The sequence below is a fragment of the Eptatretus burgeri genome, chromosome 3 (assembly GCF_056783735.1).
Source record: "Eptatretus burgeri isolate ZD-2024b chromosome 3, Ebu_testis_v1, whole genome shotgun sequence".
In the NCBI taxonomy this organism is placed as follows: domain Eukaryota; kingdom Metazoa; phylum Chordata; class Myxini; order Myxiniformes; family Myxinidae; genus Eptatretus; species Eptatretus burgeri.
Window position 1 is genome coordinate 137,229,043 of NC_140963.1, and position 22,500 is coordinate 137,251,542.

General features: G+C 39.9%; 1 protein-coding gene and 1 long non-coding RNA gene across 4 annotated transcripts in view; one reads left to right on the top strand and one right to left on the bottom strand.

The window, feature by feature from the left end:
* Positions 1-888, top strand: part of LOC147031084 (uncharacterized) — a 2,070-nt gene extending 1,182 nt beyond the window's left edge. Inside the window, exons 2-4 of the long non-coding RNA XR_015056657.1 lie at positions 1-36; positions 313-370; positions 595-888. The exon at positions 1-36 is cut by the window's left edge and continues 123 nt beyond it. This is a non-coding gene — a long non-coding RNA (uncharacterized LOC147031084). The remainder of the gene's footprint in view (positions 37-312; positions 371-594) is intronic.
* Positions 1-22,500, bottom strand: part of RNF213 (ring finger protein 213) — a 645,256-nt gene that overhangs the window by 421,127 nt on the left and 201,629 nt on the right. The gene's annotated exons all lie outside the window — the stretch shown is intronic.

Here is a 22,500-nt window from a genome sequence, read left to right on the forward strand (position 1 = left end):
ATCACGTCCTATCATCTCGAAGGAATTAAACCAATGGTGAGACACGTGTGTGTGTGTCTGTCTTCCTACCTACCTCTCTCTGCTCTTATTGAAGAGATCAATGATTTATAATGACTGGTCTCTGATCTCGAATGAATTAAACCAATGGTGAGACACGTGTGTCTATGTGTGCCTGTGTGTGTGTGTGTGTGTGTGTGTGTGTGTGTGTGTGTGTGTGTGTGTGTGTGTGTGTGTGTGCGTGTGTGGGTGTGTGTTGCTTTCCCTGTCTGTCTGTCTCTTCATCTATACCCTTGACTTTTTTTTTTTTTTCAGCACTATCGCACAACATCAGCTGTTGAAGCAATCTTGTACAACACATGATTTTCTGGAGGTAAATATTTCTGAATTATTATTAATATCACTCTCTCTTTAGAATGTCGTCTAATGTTGGTTGCATTATTAGTTTGAACGCGGTTTTGTCAGTACACTGGAATTAATTTTATTGACCTTGAAAGGATGACAGGCTGAGTCGGCCTCCTGGTGTGTTAATTCAGTGGTCAACGAGGCTTACTCATATTACCATGTAATTATTATCCACTTTTTGTTTCAAAACAGAATATGGTGTCTGAGTTTCGAAATCACAAGACATCTGGAGAAGATTGCTGGGAAAGATTATACATTCTCGCAAATGAATATTTAATATTTTCAATATTAATAAATTATATTTGTTTTGTATACAATTACTTGATTCTGAATTACAAGAAGAGGATCAAAACATGAAGGGAGGGTAGGTGCGCCCCCCCAATGGCCCATCACCCCCTCATCCCATCCCTCCCCTCCCCATGTGTGTGTGTGGGGAAGGGTGGGGGGTGGGATGAGGGAGGTGGTGGGTCAAAGGTGGGGGGCGCACAGGGGGATGAGGGGGTGGGGCTTGTGTGGGAGGGGCTTGTGTGGGCGGGGCTTTGGTGGGGCTTGTGTGGGCGGGGTGTGGGTGGGACTTGTGTGGGTGGGGCTTGTGTGGGCGGGGTGTGTGTGGGGCTTGTGTGGGTGGGGCTTGTGTGGGAGGGGTTTATGTGGGTGGGGCTTGTGTGGGCGGGGTGTGTGTGGCGCTTGTGTGGGTGGGGCTTGTGTGGGAGGGGTTTATGTGGGCGGGGTGTGTGTGGGCGGGGTTTATGTGGGCGGGGCTTCGGTGGGTCTTGTGTGGGAGGGGTTTATGTGGGTGGGGCTTATGTGGGCGGGGCTTCGGTGGGTCTTGTGTGTGCGGGGTTTATGTGGGTGGAGCTTGTGTGGGAGGGGTTTATGTGGACAGGGTTTATGTGTGTGGAGTTTTTGTGTGGAGCTTGTGTAGACAGGACTTATGTGGGAGGGGTTGATGTGGGCAGGGTTTATGTGGGCAGGGGCGAATGTGGATGAGGTTTGTGTGGATCAATGGATGGGTGGAGAGATGGGTGGATGGGTGGATGAGTGGAGCTTGTGTGGATGGGTGGATAATTTTTTAATTAAATAAACATGTTGTGTGTGGGGGAACTAATTAACTAATCACTAATTATGTGAATATGGGTGGAGCTTGTGTGTGTGGAGCTTGTGTGGAGCTTGTGTGGAGCTTGTGTGGGGTTTGTGTGGGGTTTATGTGGGTGGGGCTTGTGTGGGTGGAGTCAAAAAGGGGCGGAGTCAAAAAATTTCAATTTATCTTTGTCTTTTGTAATTCCTGTGAATAAAATGAACCTAAAATCTCTTCCCCTTCCAAATCATATATCTTATAAGTCCAAGGAACCGTATCTATTACATCAACAATTTTAAAAAGTTCTTTCGTCCATCGTTCAGTAAAACCCTTTTCAAAATGAGATTTCCACCTATATATTCTTACGATATCACCAACTTTGAACTTAGGTTTTCTGACATTAATCTCTTTTTCATATTTTAATTTTGTAAATGTTTCTGATGGCTTCATATTCGTTGACGTGTGAATCGTGTCATTATACTTATCCACAATATCCTGAATAAAAGATAACCATTGTTGTGAACCGAGTTGTGTGAATTTTTTATATAGTCTCTCTTTTAAGGTACGATTAAAACGTTCAACAACAACTGCCTTCCCTTCATTAAAGGTACTGTATAATGTAATACTGTTATTTTTTAGAAAATTCATAAATGTCTTGTTATAAAACTCTCTACCCTCATCAGTCCACAATTTTTTAGGTTTTCTCTTACTTTTATTAAATATCTGTTGAAAAGCTAACATAAGAGTATTACCTGTTTTGTTTTTTAAAGGGACAACCCACACATATCTACTCCTCAAATCAATAACGGTTAAAGCATACTTGTACCCCTTATCATTATTGAGTTCAATCAAATCAGCAGACCAGATATAATCAACTTCCTTGGAATAAACTTTCCTTCTCTGAAACTTTGTGAATATTGGTTTATGTAATTCATCAGCTAATTGCTCTTCAGTCTTAATGGCATCATTAGAGCCTATGAGTTTTTTGAATTTCCAAGTCCAAGTTTCAATTTAGCACTAATCATCTTCTTCACGATGAACCTATCAACTTTTTCTCTCAAGGTTGGATTTTGTATCAGAGACAAATTATACAACATTTCTCTATCGGCTTCATGCTTTTCTTCCAACGTTGTGGTATTCCCATAATCAATATCGTGTCTCATGCACACTTCATCAACTCTATTGATTGGTTTACTCCAGGATTTAGGATTGTCTGCCTCATCTAATCTTTTATCCAAGTTTGTGCCTGGACCACAGAAAGAATACCCTGGAAGATGTAATTCCCCTGGTATTCCAGTAGTTGTAAATTTACTTCCTGATAAAAACTTTTGTATATCTCCTCCGAGTTTGTGTTTGGAGATAAATTGATTTTTTTGAACCACACACCGAACATATACCTTTTTGTATAACCCTGTTATTTTTACTTTTAATATATGAAATATTTTTAGTATTAGTTTTCTTTTTACATTTGAGACAATAACTCATTTATTTATGAGAAAAATTTCTGCAGAGTGCAAAAACCTTTTTAGTTTCCAACATGCACATTTGAATCTTAATTTTTAAAACATAAAGAATCCTTAGAAATGCCTTCACTCTCTCCTCCATTTATTTAAGAAAAAACTTGAATTAAAATGAATGGCTTGACGATGTCAATAGTCTTGAAGAAAGTATTGCAAATAGACTTGTCAATTCTTTGTTTTCCTCCTCGGTGGGTTGAGTTATTTTCTGTAATACCGCCAATCTTTTTTGAATCTCACTGGTTTCCATATTTTGATATTTATTCATTCTCTCTCTTTCCTCCCTCTCTCTATTCTCTCTTTCCTCATTCTCCTTTTCCTCCTCTTCCCTCTCTTCTTCAACTCCTTCCTCATCCCTTACTATCCTTGAATCGTTTACACCCCATAGAATATTATACATATATTCATCAGGATTTCTTGTTATTCCTGCATCGAAAATAATTTTTTTTACAACAGGAAACCAATAAAATTTCTTTTGAATTTCTAAAAGAGCCTTACCTTTTCTTAACTTTATAATTTTTTTCATTATTTAACATTCTAATTAAATCTAAAGTTGTCGGTTTATCAACATCAGCATAATGCCAATCTTTTATTGAAAATACCTCATTCTTATGTTGTAGAACATATTTATTAAAATACCGAATACCCTTTTCTTGAAGGTATGCTTGGACACAGAAATGATAATTTTCTTGAAGCCTTCTTGCTGTCATTTATGTATTAGAAATATATGTTAGAATAATATTATGGCACGAAACACCTCCCCATCTTCCCATAGTTAAATCATTTTGTATTTCCTTACTTATTATATATAATCCTGTTTTTCTGTTTTCATGAGATAAACAAGGGCAAAACCATTATTATATTTGCCCTTATTAAATTCTTTTATTTGTTGTTTACTAATCGTGGACCCACAAAACTCATTCTCGATACCAAGTGGATAATATTCTTCCTTACGAGACTGATTTAATTGTTCCAGGTCTTCGAGGTTAATTTTAAATGACCAATTATACCCTAAATCATTCATATCATACCCCCATTGTTCTATTCTCATACAAACGATACGCCCTTCTTTATAAAAATTTATTTTAATTCGAACTGTGAATTCTGTATGACCTGGAGATAATATCAACACTTCTGTATCTTTGGAATACACAGCCGTTTTATTTAAGGATATATATTGTGATAAATCGCTTAATCTCACCAAGTCATTCGCGTCAGTCGGGCTTGGATAATTGTTAATTTAAAAGCATTTTTCATGTTAATATTTTTGGTTATATTATATTTATGTCGTTCAGCCTGTGCCTTTGTGTAATAATTTGATAAATCAATATCCAGTTCTTGAGATACACCAAAGATAGAACCATCTTTACCAACATAAGTCATTTATATTAGATTAAAAATAATATCATAAAATTTTATATTTTTGTTGAGTTGAAATAACACATATAGACATAATTGACCACAACACTTGGAATTTAATTCTTGGACTTGAAATGTTTGATAAACACCATTCTGTAAGAATTTTATAACTTCAACAGGTGGTGGAAGACCAAAACTATCAAAATAATATTTGTCTTGATTATTAAAAATACAAACCCAATGAGAACCGTTCCCATTATTATCTTCTAAGTTCATAATAATATTCTTTGTATGTTTCGACACATTTGTTAATTCATCTCTCATACAAATAACCACATTATGAATTTTTAATTTCTTACAATATTTGGCAAGTTGTAAATTTGATGTTGTATTCTTTCCAAATTCTTTCAACCACTCATCAATGCTCATTTATTTATTAGAAAGATATAATCCATTACCTCTTTTCGTTAATTTTACACCTGCTTGTGCTATAGAAGAAAGCATATCTCCAACTAACAATCTCGCTTTATCAGGCAGACCTTCAAGTTTTTCAGCAAAATCTACAATTACACCACTTCCACTAATTTGTTTCTCCAACTCTTTGTTATGTCTTTCCAATTCTTTTTGAGCCTGGAGTTGAGCCTTCCTTTCGTTGGCAGTTTTCACCGCTGTTGAAATACCACCCGTCAATGCTCCAACCGCACTTAAACCAGCAAATAAAGGAATTAGAAATGGGAGAAATCCTCCACTCGTCTCTCTTATTAAATATTTTTTCAACATTGGTTTTGTCATTTTAATTTTAAGTGAGCCAGTGTCATTCAAGATTTTAACCTGTTCTCTTGTGAGCAAAACATCAATTCTTACTGCTCCTTTTCTCTGAATTGTATTAACGTTAATCGTACAAGGCTTTTGATTTTGAACACAAGATGATAGTTTATGAAGATTGATTTGATTAACATATACCCCAGTTGGTACTTTGCCACTCATTTATTTAACAAAAAATTATGTGAGACTAATCATCACACCATTATCTGTATTAATCTGCAATTCTGTTTCTTCCAAAAGCAAACAATATGTATCAACTTCTTCACTCTCTCCTCTTTCAATGTATAGGGAAGTATCCACTCGATTAGACTTTATAGTTTCCTTTTGCGCGCTCAGGTCAAACGCATAGATTGTATACAAACTTTTAAATGCTGTCATATCCAAAATAGGTTCTTTATTTCCATTACTTTCACACACCTTTTGGTAAGACTTGTATGCTTCAGCAAAATCATTTTTTCCCAATTAATTTCCAATCTATCTCGTGGATAATATGTTCCATCTAGAGAAACGCGAAGTTGTTTCACCTTAGCATTATCACTCAATGCATTATTCTTATCAGTCGCAGTATCACCATCTGGCTTTTTAAAAATGATCCACAGATATCGTGGCTTTCCTTCCAGAACACCCAAATTCCACGTGTAAGTAGTTTGATTGAGTTTAACGTGTTGACATCTTCTTTTGAGGTATGATACACTGAGTGGTCTCTTTGAGTTAAGTCTTCGATTCAACATCTCTTCTGTTTTAAGATTAGGAGTATATTCACTGATATACCAACTCATCTCCTCAATTACAAATTTATTCTGATCACCAAAAGCATTACCAACACCAAAAAGCAATCTATTTTCATTATCATTCCTTTGTAGTTGAAATCTAATTTTAAGACCATACAGAACTTTATCATAATCACAAAATCCAAATATACCTTTAAGAGGAACTGCCACAGTAAAACTATTTTCTGCTTTTGTATCATCATTATACATTCCTTTCCTTTGAGTATACCCAGGGTCTGTGTTTGTTCCCGTTGACATATCAGGAATAAAACCTTCGACAGACCCCTTTCCCATTCTATCACTGAATGTATAGAGTGTAAATTTTATCATTTCAGATACAGCAGAGACATAATCAACCGCTTCAACTTCTTGTGTTCCAATATACAATCGCACACTATCAAACATTTTCCAGAAGAAATCATTTACAAGTGTAGCGTTTGTGTTATTCCCAGCCTTAGTGAATTTAAATTTACACAACAAGAAACTTTCGGAGAGATTCAAATAGGTTTGTTGATTATTTATTTCAAAACTTTTTGTACCATTTGTATTCCAGTCTGTTCCAGTTATTGCATTTACCTTGAAGTAATCTTTTTTAGTGGAGTTTGAGATAATAATAGTATCATCCAAATCATAGATACTATCAATTGCTTCCATACTTGTATTTATTTAGGAAAAAAGATGTTAAAACTTTTGAAACCCTGATCCAAGTATTTGAATTATTTTCTGTCGTTCTTGGGGGACAACTGAGTTTTGCCTTTCTTAATTTCTTTTATTGCTTGTAATTTATGAGATTCCTTCTGAGCATCTTTTATACTCTTTACAGCACCTGCTACATTTCCCACAGCAGAAGCAGTTGAACCAATTAGATCTTTATGTTTAAGAATAGTTGAACCAATACCCATGAGAGTATCAATTATCCCATCTCCTCTAAATTGATGTCCAACACCCCTTTGTCTCTTAGGTTTATAGTATCCTCTACCAAGATACATACCTTCACCCTTGTAGTATGGGGAAAGGAACATCCCATCCCCTGTAATTATTTTATATTTTCCCAACTCGTGTTTCCTCACAATAACCATCGTATTTATTTATTGGAAAACTTCACGTAGGTGAATTCTGATGGATATAACTTCTCCATTAAAAGAAATCACACGATTATCTTGGTCGGTTATCCTAAAATTTACTCTGTGTATGGTTTTTCCTGACACAGGTAGATAAACCAAATTTTTAGGTTCCATATTGAATTTATAACCAATTGGGGTTGAGTATGCACTGAATGAAAATATTGTATTTGTTTTTTTTCCATCATTATAAGCACCATCAATCAAATCACAGTGAATTAACACCGAATTTATTCCTGAGGATATTTGAATGACATTATCACTGTAAAACGTCCCATTAGTTTCAATCTTTTTTGAGGAGAAACCTAATAACTCTCTAAATGAATTATCAATTGTGAAATCAACCTTGTAGTTATTTTTAACTTTAATCGTTGATTTTGAAGTATGTTTTTGAATGTCTATAACAATATTTTTTGGTTCATCACCCTGTTCTTTCATAAGACGAGCAATTTCGGAAGATATTTGAGAAATCTCATATGCTCCGGGTGAGACTGTTATCGTTTTGTATCCACTTCCGGGATTATAACTAAACTTGTCATTTTTATCAGTTATATTAAATAAGGTATTATAAGTTTCCATGGACAATAAAGATGCCTCATATTCTTTTGTTGTGTCAAGTTGTAGTGGGTATGGGAATGAAGATGTGTGGTCGCTTGTTGTGAAATCAAAACTCAGGATTGTGCTTCTCATCTTATTTAATATGAGATAAAATGTCTTTATATTGATATTTATTAATTATTTTCATGTTCATCAACTGGTCTAAAATGGCTGATGCTTCATTAAAACAATTGTTATTTCCAGCCTTCTGACTGCCTAACAACAATAACAGTCTATTAACTAATTGCGATGGGTCATTTGGAAGAAAACTAACACCTGAACCAAGGATACTTAAAGCCTGAATAATGTGTTTCTCCTTCTCATTCTTCCTACTTTTACCAGAAAGAATAACCTTATAATTTAGAGTGTTCAGCAAATCAATATATACTCTATCATCATTATTTTCCATATCCAATGGTTTATCAATATACTTTGATTCATCCCTCACAGTTGAACCTTGTCTTCCATCTTTTGTGAGAAGAAACATTAATCTCGGAGTTAGTTTAACAGGGTGTTGTGCAGAACTTAAGAACCTTAATTCATCATTAAATATCAATACCTTTTCTTGAACAAGATGAAATATTGTTGGTTGTTCTGTTGGAATGAGTCCTGCTTTGGTTTTTGAATCCGCTGAATATTCATTGTTTTGAACAGCATTCACAATATAATCAAGGGTTTGATTAATCTGGTCCAGTTGTTGAAATAAACCTTCATCATCATATTCTAATTCTCCTAAATGCTCTAATTCTTCCTCCGTCATTTGACTGAAATCTTTTAACATTTGAAGCTTTCTAGGAGTATATTCTACTGTGGGTACTTTGGAAACATCTTTCATTTTTCTTGGGAAGTTTTTAAAAGTGGTTTAAAAAATTTCTCTTGTTTTTTTCAAATGCTTCTTCGCCCGTTAGTTTCTGTCTGCGTTTCTTCTTTATGTCTTCCTGCTGTTTTACAACTTTTGAAACCAACTCTTGATGTTCCCTAAATCTTCTTGCTCTTTCTTTCGCATCCATTTATTTATTGAAAAATATCATTTAATATCTCATCTTGTTTCACAACAATATATTTATATTTTTCAGTCGTGTGTTTCATGTAATCCCCAAATTCCTTTTTACTACATAATGTAGAACAATTGTCTCTCCAAAAATTGTTTATATCTATTGAATTTAACTTGAATAAAATAAAAGTATTAGCATTGTTTCTGATGGAACGACGAGGAAGCTGAAAGTACGATTGACTAAGATAAATACAATTACAAGAAGAATGTCTCCCTCTTGTGTAGTAGCTGTCCATTACCGTTTGGTTTCTCTCATTAACACAATCATCAAAGATAACGAGGTTCTTTTTGGATTTATCCAAATCTTGGGGAGACGGTATATCATCCGTATTATCACTCAGAATACAAGTTATCGGTTTTGATTTCTTTTTACATCTCTGTGTATCACAAAATAGTTGTATTATATCTTCAATGTTAAAATCATTTAGGTTTTTTTGAAGTTTAAATAAACCGATTATATCTTCTTTTTGAAGACCAGCATTAAAACCTTGTGAGAGTAGTTGATACTCTGGTTGAAAACTCGACTTTGTGAAAATTATTAAATTGTCATAATCTAAAAAGTTGGGAGTGAGGAGCATTTTTAAAAGTAAGCAGGTTTTTCCACATCCACTTGAACCAACTATGAGGCATCTTAATGAATTTGGGAGATTTTTATGGTTGTCAAATTTTATCTTATTTTCCCAAATGGGTATAAAATCCTTCATTTATATATTTGGAAAACAGGTTATTTAATTTATTATTGGCTTTTTTCGAAATTCTATATTTTATCCTAAGTTCAGGTTTAATTTCAAGATAATCCATTATTTTATTTATGCAATATCTTGTGTTGATATTTCCCTGAAAATCACATCCATGAATAATATATAACATCAATCCTTTGAACATTTCTCTTATACGTTCAGTTTCTTCCCTTGTAAGGAAAGGTGTGTTATCATCCTCATACTTTACATTCATTTCTCTAATCAATCTTGTAAAGTAATTCATTTTTGGTGTAAATCTAAAAGAATTATTTTCCTTTTTATATTTTTATTATCATTAATTAGAAGATAATCACAGAATATACATTGTTTATAGGCTTTTGACTCTGTGTTTAATCCCTGTCTTTCACACGCAGGACAATTCTCAAATTTGTCATATGGAGAATCAGGAAAGTCTAGCATATTTATAAAGTAAAACTTTACTTAAACTGAAATTCATCTATACTTTCAGTTGTATATTACCATCGATATCGATATACTTTTTTTTATTATCAGATTCAACGACAACATTTTTTATATTAAAGGTAATTTTAAAATTATCGTTAACTACTATTGAACGAAATGTCATTTCACCTGATATATTAACATCCTTTATTTCATCAAGATTTACATCTTTAGGGTTGTTGAAAAAAATACAAATTTCTCCTTGCATATTACAGATGGTCTTATCTTTTCTTTCTAAAGCTACATCCATAAGGTTTTTGTTCTTTGATACTTTTTCTTGTTTCATTGCTTTTTCTAGTTTTGAATATATTACTAGAAGGAGAGGAGAAACTTTTGTTAGAGATACTTTAATTGATGTTCTACCAGGTATACTAAAAGCCCTTCCACTGAAGGAAATTGAAGAACTCATATTATTTACCATAATAGTTTTTATCCAATAGTTGTTATATTTATCTTTGTTCAATTTTACATCCTTGACATATTTCTCAGTATCTTTAACAGATGAAGAGATTGATTGAAACTTGTCTTTTGTGTCTTGAAACATTGTATTTATTAAGTGAAAAAGTTGGAGGATAAAATGTTTTTAAGCACAGATTCACCTATAAATTAAACGAAATTTTCATCAAGAAAATTTTAGTTTAAGCAAAGTTTTATTCTATAAATATGGTGAATACAACGTACTGCGATGTTTGTAATCACGAATATAAACATTATAGAAAACACCTCCGAACCAACAAACACACATTTAATCTATTTCATCAAATATCTCCTCTTGAGTTGGAAAGAAAACATTGTGATATCTGTTCAAAGGATGTTTTGAAGAGTAGTTATAATCAACATCTTCAATCACAAAAACACAAGAAAAATGAGTTTAAAGTAAAGGGAGACTATTATATTAAAAACACTGATGAGGCATTTAAAGGGCATATAAAAATAAGGATTTTTCAATTTGGAGAACCCGGTCCATCATCAATAGCTGAATCAATTGAAATAGTGAAACCTGATGTTGAAAATTTTATTAAAAAGACATTAAAAGAAATGAAAACTTTAAAGTTTTATATGGGAGTGAAAATGAATATGAAAAGACAAGATGAAGAACAAACTCCTTATATGAGAACAGATCTTCATTTTATAACATCATTTCAAGATTTTTTGAATAGTGGGGTTTATGAAGAACTATCAAGACAAGAGGAGGATGTTGATAATACAGTGGTAGGAAGTGGATTCAATATTAAAAAAATCATCTTTTTAGATATACACATTCTAAAATCAAACCCTCTTAAAGCTTCTTCTTATATTGAATTACCAAAAGAAATAAAACTAAAGAAGGCAGTTGTTAATATTAAGAACAATGATAATAAATGTTTTCTCTGGTCTGTTCTTGCTCACTTTCATCCACCAAAATGTAATTCAGAAAGAGTAAAACAATATATGAAATATGAGAATACCTTAGACATTAAAGATTTTAAATTCCCAATGCCACTAACAGATATTCCTAAATTTGAGAAAAAGAATAATCTTTCTATTAATGTATATGGATTAACGGATACAAACAAAGTTCAAATATTAAAAATTTCAAACAACTATAAAAATGAAGAAACACACATTGATCTTTTATATTTTAGTGTTGGAAAGAATTCACATTACACATACATCAATAATTTATCAAGATTAATCTCTTCTCAGGTATTCAGAAGAGCAAATAAAATATATCCTTGTAAGCGATGTCTTAATTCATTTCATACAAAAGAACGATTAGAGCAACATTCAAAATATTGTAGTAATCATAAATCAGCTGTAATTACAATGCCGAAACCTGGTGAAAAGATTTCTTTTGAAGATTATAATAAATCTTTCATGCACCCATTTGTGATATACGCTGATTTTGAGTGTATCCTTAAAAAGATAAATACTGCTTCTCCTAATCCAAAAGAATCATATACAAATAAATATCAAAAACATATTCCTTGTGGTTTCTGTTATTATATCAAATCATCTGTTGGAGAAAAGTATAACAAACTTGAACATTATCGTGGAAAAAAGCTTCACAAGAGTTTGTAAAACGATTAGAAAAGGATTGTATAAGACTCACTAAATTAATGAAAGAAACAAATGAACCGATGAAATTAACCAAAGAAGAAAAATTAGAATTTAGAAAGAACAATATCTGTCATATTTGTGAGGGGGAAATTAAGGAGTCTAAAGTTAGGGATCATTGTCATCTTACTGGTAAATATAGAGGTCCCGCTCATTTCTGTTGTAATCTTAATTATAAATTACCTTCTTTTATTCCAGTCTTTCTTCACAACAGCGCCAACTATGATACACATCTATTTACAAATGAACTTTCAAAAACACCAGGGAATATTTCTGCCATAACAAACACAAGTCAAAAGTATATTTCATTTTCAAAAATGATATTCACAAAACCTTTAACTCGTATTAGGTTTCTAGATTCTTACAAGTTTATGGGAACACCACTAGCCTACCTCGCATCAAATCTAAGCTCCACGGACTCTTTTCCAAATCTTAATTCATTCTTTCCAAAAGAGGAAATTCTCACTCAAGAGGAAATTCAGATTAAAGAGAGAATTCAAAGTAAAGAGGAAACTGTAATTAATGAAGAAATTCTAACTGAAGATGAAATTCTAATTATAAAGAAAATTCGAACTAAAGAGGAAATTCTAACTAAAGAGGAAATTCTGATTAAAGATGAAATTCTGATTAAAGAAGGAATTCTTACGAGAGAGGAAATTCAAACAAGGAATGAAATTCAAAGTAAAGAGAAAATTCTTACAAGTAAGGGAATTTATCCTTATGATTATATGGATTCATTTATGAGATTTAAAGAAACACAACTTCCATCAAAAGAAAGTTTCTATAATAACCTTTATGAAGAAGAGATAAGTGATAAGGAATATAAACACGCACAAGAAATATGGAAATTATTTAAGATAAAGAACCTTGGAGAATATCACGATTTATATCTAAAAACAGATGTTTTATTGTTAGCTGATGTGTTTGAGGCTTTTAGAACACTCTGTCATAATAAAAATTGTTATGGATTAGACCCTGCCCACTATTTCACAGCTCCTGGTTTAGCTTGGAGTGCAATGTTGAAAATGACAAAACAAGATATAGATTTAATCAGTGATGTGGATATGCTTTTGATGATTGAGAAGTCCAAGAGAGGTGGAATATCACAAGTATGTTCAAAAAGATATGCTAAAGCAAATAATAAATATCTTCCAAATTATGATAGTGAAAAAGATAGTAATTATTTGATGTATTTTGATGCTAATAATTTGTATGGATGGGCAATGTCTCAATCTCTACCTTATGGTAAATTAGAGTGGGTGGAAGAAAAGGATTATGAAAAGGCTTTGATGAATATTGTTATTTCTTCTCAAGAGGAATTGAATGACGAAGAAGAAGGTTATTATTTTGAAGTTGATTTGAGGTACCCGAGTGTTCTTCATAATAAGCATAAAGACCTTCCTTTTGCATGTGAGAAAGAAACCCCAAAGAAAGAATGGTTCAGTGATTATCATAAAAGTTTTAATATTAAAGGCAAATCAACAGAAAAGTTATTAACAACATTCTATGATAAAGAGGGATATGTTTTACATCAGAGAAGCTTAAAACAGTTTTTGAGAGAAGGATTGAGAGTAGCTAAAATTCATAGAGTTTTAAAATTTAAACAAAGTCCTTGGGTGAAAAAGTATATTCAATTCAATACAGATATGAGAGCAAATACAAAAGTAAAATTTGAAGGGGACTTTTATAAATTAATGAATAATGCTGTATTTGGAAAGACTATGGAAAATGTTAGAAACAGGCAAAACATTAGATTCGCAACATCTTGGAAAGAAGCTTCGAGATTGATAAATAAACCAAGTTTTGAGAGAGAAGAGGTTTTTTCAGAGAACTTTTCTGCAATTCATATGAAAAAGGAAAGTATTGTAATGGATAAACCAATTTATATTGGAACAGCAGTTCTTGATTTATCAAAGATATTGATGTATGATTATTTGTATAATGACTTAAAGAAAGAGTATGGTGAAAATGTTTCATTGTTGTATATGGACACTGATAGTTTTATCCTAGATATAAAAACTGATGATGTTTATGAAGATATGAAGAAAAATATTGGAGTATATGATACAAGTAATTTCAGCAAGAAGAGTGAGTTATTTTCCAAAAAGAATGAAAAGGTTATTGGTAAGTTTAAGGATGAGTTGGGTGGAAAAGTAATGAGTGAGTTTATTGGATTGAGAGCAAAGGCATATGCTTATAAGTATGGTGATCAGATTGATAAGAGGTTAAAGGGAATAAAGAAATATGTAATAAAGAAATCAATAACTTTTAGAAATTATTATAATTGTTTGATGAATAAGAAAGAAGAATACAGGAAAATGAATACAATAAGAAGTTATAAACATAACATATATAGTGAAGAAGTAAATAAAAAGGCATTAGGAGCCTTTGATGATAAGAGATTTATTTTAGATAATGGAATAGATTGTGTTCCATATGGATATTGTATGATAGAGTGTATAAAAATGGTTAAACCAAGTATTAATCAAACTAAAGAGTGGAGAAAATCTCAGTCTTGGTATATAAATGGAAAACATAATGAATGTGAAAAATATCAAATAAGTCTTATTGAAAAAATAACTAAAACAAAGGTAAATAAAACAAATAAGCGAATCAATTTAAAAAGTAGTAAGTTAGAGGATGTAAAGAAAAAAATGAATATCCTTGAATGGACTGAAAACTTTGATGGTTATCAATTGAACAATGAAAAAACAATTTACTATAATCTCAAAATGATATGTGGCTCAGGAGGTGGTCAGATGAGATCATTAAGAGAAGTTTATCATTTCGTAATGGCACAAAAGGGGTATCTTAAAAAATATAAAGATTCAAATGTTTTGTTTGTCAATATTTTAGATGGGGATTATTGTGCAAAGAAAATTAAACTATTGAAGGAATTTGAGAATGAACAAATCTTTATAGGTTCAATGAGTGAGCTGATCAACCTCCAGGTTAAAGGGGAGACAAATAAATATACCTTGGGATAGCCTGGTTATATATATACAAAGCCTGGTGTTGGCTTAGTGGTTAGGGTGGCGGCTTGGGATCCCAGTGTCCCGAGTTCGAATCCCGCTCAGCTGCTGAATTAACACCAGGGGGTTGACTCAGCCTGTCATCCTTCCGAGGTCGGCGAAATGAGTACCAGTATACTGGTCCCGGTGTATGCCCCGGTTAGAATAGGTGTACCATATCCCTGTGTTGTAAGAGGCGTCCAGGAAGGGCATCCGACCATAAAACCAAACCCCTGCACAGCAGGGAAAAACGGATAAAAAGGGGGTTTATTTTTAGGGAAAAAAAAAGGGAATCGCTGAAAATCCCCCATTCATTTACATGGGGAAAAGTGAGCTAGAACCATCATATTCACCCTACTTATACATATATATATATACATATATATATACATATATATATATATATATATATATATATATATATATATATATATATAATATTGTTGTGGTTGACTAAATTCGCAAACCACCATTCATGTCCCGTAGGTGAGATATCCCTGTAAGTATATGTGTAGTTAGGCCCAAACCCGTTGTTTAGAGGGAATAAATGTCATTCATTCGGGCTGCGACCCTTCAGGAAAGCCGTTTTTCTTTTGCTATCTTTATTTTGGACCAGCCGCCATTACTACCACCACAACCACCACCAACCACGTCTCAACAGCCATCACACAACAACCACCAACCGCAACGCCGCTTCTCAACAACAGCCACGACCTTTACCGTCACATCTCGCTCTCGCAACCATCGCATCACCGCCATTCCCGCGCCGCTTGTGGGCGCCGATCCTGGACTCGTGCAGGGCGCGCACCGAGCAGCGGGTGCAAAGGCGCCAGCCTTTCCGAGAAATCGGATCAAAAACGATTCACGCCCACTTCTGTTCCGTCCTATCACCGAACGTGGGGCGATTTGGCCCCGCCTCCAGGTGCGTCGGAGTATAATCGCTATATGCAGATTCGCGGATCAAAAATCATTCACGCCCACTTTTCCTCTGTCCAATGGGGAGCCAGTCAGAAGTGAAGGGTCGAAGGTGAAGGAGCGAAGCCCCGGGGGCTATAAAGGGCCGCGTTCGCTCGCCGAAAAGACAGTAGAGTAGTCAGTCAAGGAGAGTTGAGAAGAGAAGAGTCGGAGAAAGCAGTTGGACGGAGCTGAGAAGAGTGGAGAGTGGGAGAGTTGGAGAGGTGGCAGCGGCGAAGGCAGTCGAGAGGGCGCTCGTGTCAGAGTCGGGGAGCTGCGGAGAGGGGAGGCCGGTAACGCGACCGAGGTCGCGGTGGAGACGCTCGTCGCGGGACCCGAGCCAGCGAGATATCCTCATTCCCCTGAGCATCAACAACCCCCTCCTGTTTCCCCCCGCGCTGAGATAGTGTGAGAAGGGGGCCCCGTTCCCACCCCATTTCCAGGCAGTGCCAGCGAGGCCCGCGGAGTCGGGGCGCCACCGCCATTTTGCGGCTCATCACCAGACGGGTAGGCTCGACGCGGTCTCGGCCCCAGGCCCGTCTGCCCCCCTCATCGTTGAGGGTGGTCCCTTTTTCTTTTGCTTTGAGTATATGTGTTGTCGGCGCCGTCTGTGAAGTAAAACTGTATAAGTGTTGCCGTGTGCTCGGTAGTCGGTAGTAGATCTGCATTGTGTTTCTCTTTTACATTTGCTTTTTGTGCAGAATTGTCGCGTCACTTTTACATTTGCTTTTTGTGCATCATTGCCGTGTCACTTTTACATTTGCTTTTGGTGTATAATTGTATATGTGTGCTTTCCGTTTGCCGCAGAATAAATGTGCTTTATGTTGAACTGTTTTTCCCGTTTCGCTTCGTCTTTTCTTTCATTGAATCTCCATCTTACTTCACGTAAAGGGTTGGTCGTGGGCTAAAAACGCCCGATAATCAATCGAACCGTCGAGGTTGACGATAACACCGCTCGGTTATCCCGATAGTACGGAACGGGTCGCTTAAAGTGGCCCGTGTCCGAAGTCGACCTGCGGCGAGGTGCGATCGCCCGGTCTACCCTCCGTGTGGGTACTTAGGTAGGTCGAATTTGGCGAGCAACCCTATCCCACGCGGGGGGCCGATTGGCACGATCGTGGTGAGGCCGAAAGGCCCACCCGTGACTAGTTCCCGGCGTTAGTCCGAGAGGGTCACGACGGGATTGTCCGTCCGATGGGCGACGTGCCGCGATTCGAGTTCCGTGGCCGTCCGCACGCCGGCGGGCGCGAATCCGCAACACTGGTGTCAGGTCGTGAGATACAAACTCATCCCCCTCCTCGCGACACTGGTGTCGGAGAACGGGACAACGGGCTCTCCTGTCTCCAGCTAAATTCACGGGAATCGGTCCAGGGGTGAGAGAAGCGACCCCCGATTCCCTCCAAATTACGAGCGATTCAAATTAACCCTTTACAAGAAATAAGATGGCGTCTCAAGGCGAGCGGGAGCCGGGGGTATTAGAAATGTATATGTGTAGTAATGTAGGATCCATGGTCCAGGATGAAAACCCCGTGCAGGAAATGTTGGTTGTGCAGGAACACGAACTCGCCCAACTGAACCCAGAGCCCGAAATAGGTGAGGCGGCGGCCGCGGTGTATGACACCTCCCCTCCCCCTCTCCGCCAAAACCCCCCGATCCTTGCCGAATCGGCTCAGCTGAGTGCACGCGACATGGCCCGGCTATGCGCCATGCTGGCAGGAATCAGTGGGGAAATGCATGAAATGAAAACGAGGATGGATACAAACACAAATGAAATGAAAAACGAAATAAAAGGCATGAACGAAAAGATGGATGCAAACACAAATGAAATGAAAAACGAAATAAAAAGCATGAACAAGCAAATGAACGAAATGGAAACAAACATGAAGGAAGAAATGCAAGGGCTGCGGGGTGAGACGCAGAGCATGGACCGGAGCCTGCAGGCAGGCATGAAGGCAGTAACCGGGGAGCTTAAAATGGCGACTCCACGTGTGGGAGCGAACGAGCTGGGAGGGAGTGCAACGGCTGTCGGGCCCGCGGTGGAGGCGGGTAAGGAAAAAATAATTCGGGGGACGTGTTGGGCGAGGGTCGTGACGGTAACCGAGAGGGAAAAACTAATTGGGGTGACGGAGGCGTGCACGAGGGAGATAACAAGGGAAGAGACGGAAATAATAGTTGAGACAAGGGAGGTAAAGGGTGAAGAGGTGACTGAGTTGGCAGAGACACGGGAGATGGGAACGATAGAGGGAAGACTACACGATGAAGATGGGGTAAGTGACGCACACACACACACACACACGGAGGTAGTGGAGGATAATGGGGGTGAGCTCGCGGACTGGGTAGAGACCCGGTGCGAGCAGTTGGATGGCCTCCTCCAGGAACGAGGGGAGGGAGTATGCCCCCTTGAGGCGAGTCACGACCAGGTGAGTTCGGTCGTGCTTTGCGAGGTTGAGAGGAGGAGTGCTGCGAACAGGTGCACGGAGAGCTTGGGGGGTATAGAGGCCCCGGAGACCCTTGTGGGGACACGAATCCCCAGTGTGGTTGTCCCGGTGTGTGTGGTGTCGAGGTGTGTGTTCACGAGTGTGGCGAAATGCGTGCTGCAACGCACGAATAGCGCGGGTGCAAGGGCGTGTGTGAGAGCGACCGGGTGGGTGACAAAGACCCCGTGTGTGGAAGCGACCCCGTGTGTGAGTGGTGTGATGGTAAGTGTGCAGAAGGGCGTGCTTCCCAGCACGCCGTGTGTGGATGAGGCACCGCGAGCGAGTGCCCCCGCGTGTGTGAGTAGTATGGTTTGTGTGAGGGAAATGGCACGAGTGAGTGAAAGGCCGCGAGTGAGTGGAGCCACGTGTGCAAGGGAAATCGCATGCGTGAGTGAGCGGCCGAGTGTGAGAGAGACAGCGTGTGCAAGGTCGCTGTGTGTAAGGGAGATGTCGGTCGGCATGTGTGAACATGCAGCCGCGTCTCCCGGTGTGAGTTTAATGGTGAGGTGTGTTAGCGTCGTAACACGCGGGAGTGCGTGTGTTGAATGGAGACGACGACGGCGACAGAAGAAAGAAAGCCGAGTCGCGGCTGTAGTTGTTTCGGGGACTGTGCCGGGTTCACCCAGCATTGAGCACGAGGTCCGTGCTGTGCAACGCACGAGGCCCCCACGTGCTCGCTTGCGAGAGTGAAGTCCCGGTCCGGAAACGCACGCGGTGGATTTGCCGATCCCGCGGACGGACAAAGTTTAGGCAGGATTATGGATTTGGACCGGACGGGTTCTCCACGCGATCGTGTGTGTTAAGCTCCAACGGGAAAAGCACATGTGTTCGCGTGGGGAACCCCTCGAGACGTGGGGCTTGTGTTTTTTTTTATGCGCACGGTGACGTCATGGCTGCACGTGGGGTTGGAATCCGGCAGGAGGGGTATCCCTGCCAGATGGTACCGTCCAAGGAGGGACGAGGTACACGTGCAGCTGCATGACGTCACGGGCAGGTGCAAAGTGCGCGAGCTGTGAGTTGCCGCGCTGGTGCTGCGCATGTGAAAAAAAAAAGAAAAAAAAAGCAAGCCTCACTTTCGGGTGCACAGGATTCCTGGGAAAGGGGTGGAAGACCCCCTTACCAGGGCACAGGATGGAAACTAGTTAGGGGGAAGGGTTAGCTTAGTGAGACCGACTTCATGGGGCAGGGGTAAGTCCTCATGGAGTCCGTGGAATGGATTAGTTAGAGGGATTGTAGCGAGATTTAGGTTGGGAAATTGATTAATGGGATTATTTGGAGACAGTGACTGACAGTGAGTGTGTAGAGGGGACGTAGCTTAGCTACGTAGTGTTAAAAGGAACGTGCTACGAGTTTAAGGGATGACGTGGGAGCACGAGTTAGTTAGGGGATGCAGATAGAAGGATGGCAGAGTTCACCGGTGAGTGTGTTGAAGAGTTGTTGGTGAGTGAAGTGGAAGCATGTGCTTGGTGAGTGAGGCCAGCGGGTCTGTGTGAGTGGAGCGAATGGGGAATGCATGGTGCGATGAGTGATTGGGGGGAGGAGTGACTCCCGCCCAAGGGACCCCGGGGTCAGTGTAGAGTGAGTTAGGGGGTTAGTCAAACTTACAAAATGGAGGTCGTTTTGTTGTTGGTGGGGAAGTAGGCTCGAAACCCGTTTGGAGGGGTGCAGGAGCCCTGTTGACGGGCTGGGAGCATGGCTGCGAAAGGTGAGTATCGCTGAGTGGGTACCCCGGGCACCAGGCTCGTCGGCCGTAGTAGGCCAAGGGCCCATGGGGGGGCCGGGATAGCGTAGTGGGCACGGGTGCGCCTGCTTGGTGCGGGGGCCCGGGGCGCCATTAGCCGCGTGGGCAGAGTTGTGGGCACGGGTGACCCTCGGAAAGGGGCCTGGGAAGCTAGCCTGCCACGTGTGCGTTTCAGGGGAGGTGCCATGGGGGGCACTCCCCGGTGTTAGGGAGCTGGTAGGCTCGGAGACAGTGTAGTGCCCGGGGGTGCCATAGCGGGAGATTCGGCAGAGGGTCGTGCCTGCCAAAGGGAGCCACGCGTCCCAGCCATGAGACCGTGTGAGGGCACGGAGAGAAAATTGGGGGGCGAGGCCCGAAATTGTGAGGACACCAACACAGGCGACGGGAATCTGGGTTGTTAGAACCAATAGTTTAAGCGAGAGGCGCTTGTTGAAAGCCCTGGGGTAGTTTAACAGTTAAATGGTTGGGGTAGATTAGGAAGTGTACCCCTCCGCACCATCCATCCCCTCACTCTCGTTGTGGGCCGCTGGACCCACTTTGGGTTAGATCAGTGAAGTCTGGGGAGGCCATCCTGAGGCTTAGATTGGGCCTCGACACAGGACACTAGCTCTCCCTTGTTCCCCTCCGGGAAGGGAACGTAGGGGTTGGGAGTAGGCTAGGTGACAGGATAGGTTAGCCGAACAAGGACAGTACAGGGGGTTAGGGGACGATTTATAGTGGGGAAGTAAAAATTTAAAAAAAAATAAGTTGGGGCTAAATTGGGGTTTGACAAATTAAGGGAGTGGGTATAGACAGTGACAGGCAAAGGCGATAGGTTGGGAGGGAGACCGTAGGGTAGGTCCGAGCCCGCCTTCCGAGTGGCCAGCACCACCGCACTCCCTCCACCAACCTCCACTGAACGGCAAAGGCTGGCCAGCTTCATCTGCTGGCTGCGTTGCTGCAAGGCAAAGGCCGGCCAGCTTCATCGGCAGCTGTTGTTTTGCTGCAAGGCCTGTGCCGGCTGGATCGGCTGCAGCTGCTGTGCTGCAAGGCCTGTACCGGCCGGATCGTCTGCAGCTGTTTTCTGCAAGGCCTGTGCCGGCCAGTTCATCTGCCGGCTGTGTTTGCCTGCAGCGGCCTTGTTCTGCAGGCTGTGTTTGCCTGATCACCTTTGCCATGCCATGCCCACTGCCCCTGTTCACCAGCCCCATTCAATTTTTGCTTTGCCCCCCCCCCCCCCCGTTCATTGCCATGTGCGCCAGGATCAGAAAGCAACAGTTTGCAAGCTGCAAGAACTGCCCTGTTGGCAGCTCCAACACGGGCCTGCAGTGGCGGCCCGTGCACCGTGTTTGTGTCCATCCATCCATCCGTTGTGTTCATTGCGTGTGCCACTTGAGCTGGCACGGAGACTGCGTTTGTGCAGCCCATGCACCGTTGTGGTTCACTGCGTTCAGTTCAAAAGGGAAGGCCTTGGACTGCGTGTGAGCAGCCGGCCACGTTCCCTGTCACCTGCGTTGTTTGAGTCAGAGACTGCATGCGAGCAGCCTGGCTCCCTGCTGACTGCTTTCTTTTTGCAGAGTCCATTGATCCTGGGCCATGGTTTAGTGTAAAATTTGTAAGTTAAGGTTAAGATGTACTGTAAATATGAGTGCGCCCCCGGCATGTCTGTCCTAGCGCCGGCAATTTTATTTAAGTCGTCCGTGTGAGTGGGTTTGTTTAGGTAGTTACTCAGCCCTCAGGTTATTTATTTTGGGGACACGAATACCATGAATGTCGCACTCAGGGATCCGTCGGTAAAATGTACTCGGGGAAAACTACACATGATGGCACACGAAAATTTGACGACTCGGGACGAGTCTGTAAAAAGGGGAGAGGGTAGTGTTGTGGTTGACGAAATTCGCAAACCACCATTCAGGTCCCGTAGGTGAGATATCCCTGTAAGTATATGTGTAGTTGGGCCCAAACCCGTTGTTTAGTGGGAATAAATGTCATTCATTCGGGCTGCGACCCTTCAGGATAGCCGTTTTTCTTTTACTATCTTTATTTTGGACCAGCCGCCATTACTACCACCACAACCACCACCAACCACGTCTCAACAGCCATCACACAACAACCACCAACCGCAACGCCGCTTCACAACAACAGCCATGACCTTTACCGTCACATCTCGCTCTCGCAACCATCGCATCACCGCCATTCCCGCGCCGCTTGTGGGCGCCGATCCTGGACTCGTGCAGGGCGCGCACCGAGCAGCGGGTGCAAAGGCGCCGGCCTTTCCGAGAAATCGGATCAAAAACGATTCACGCCCACTTCTGT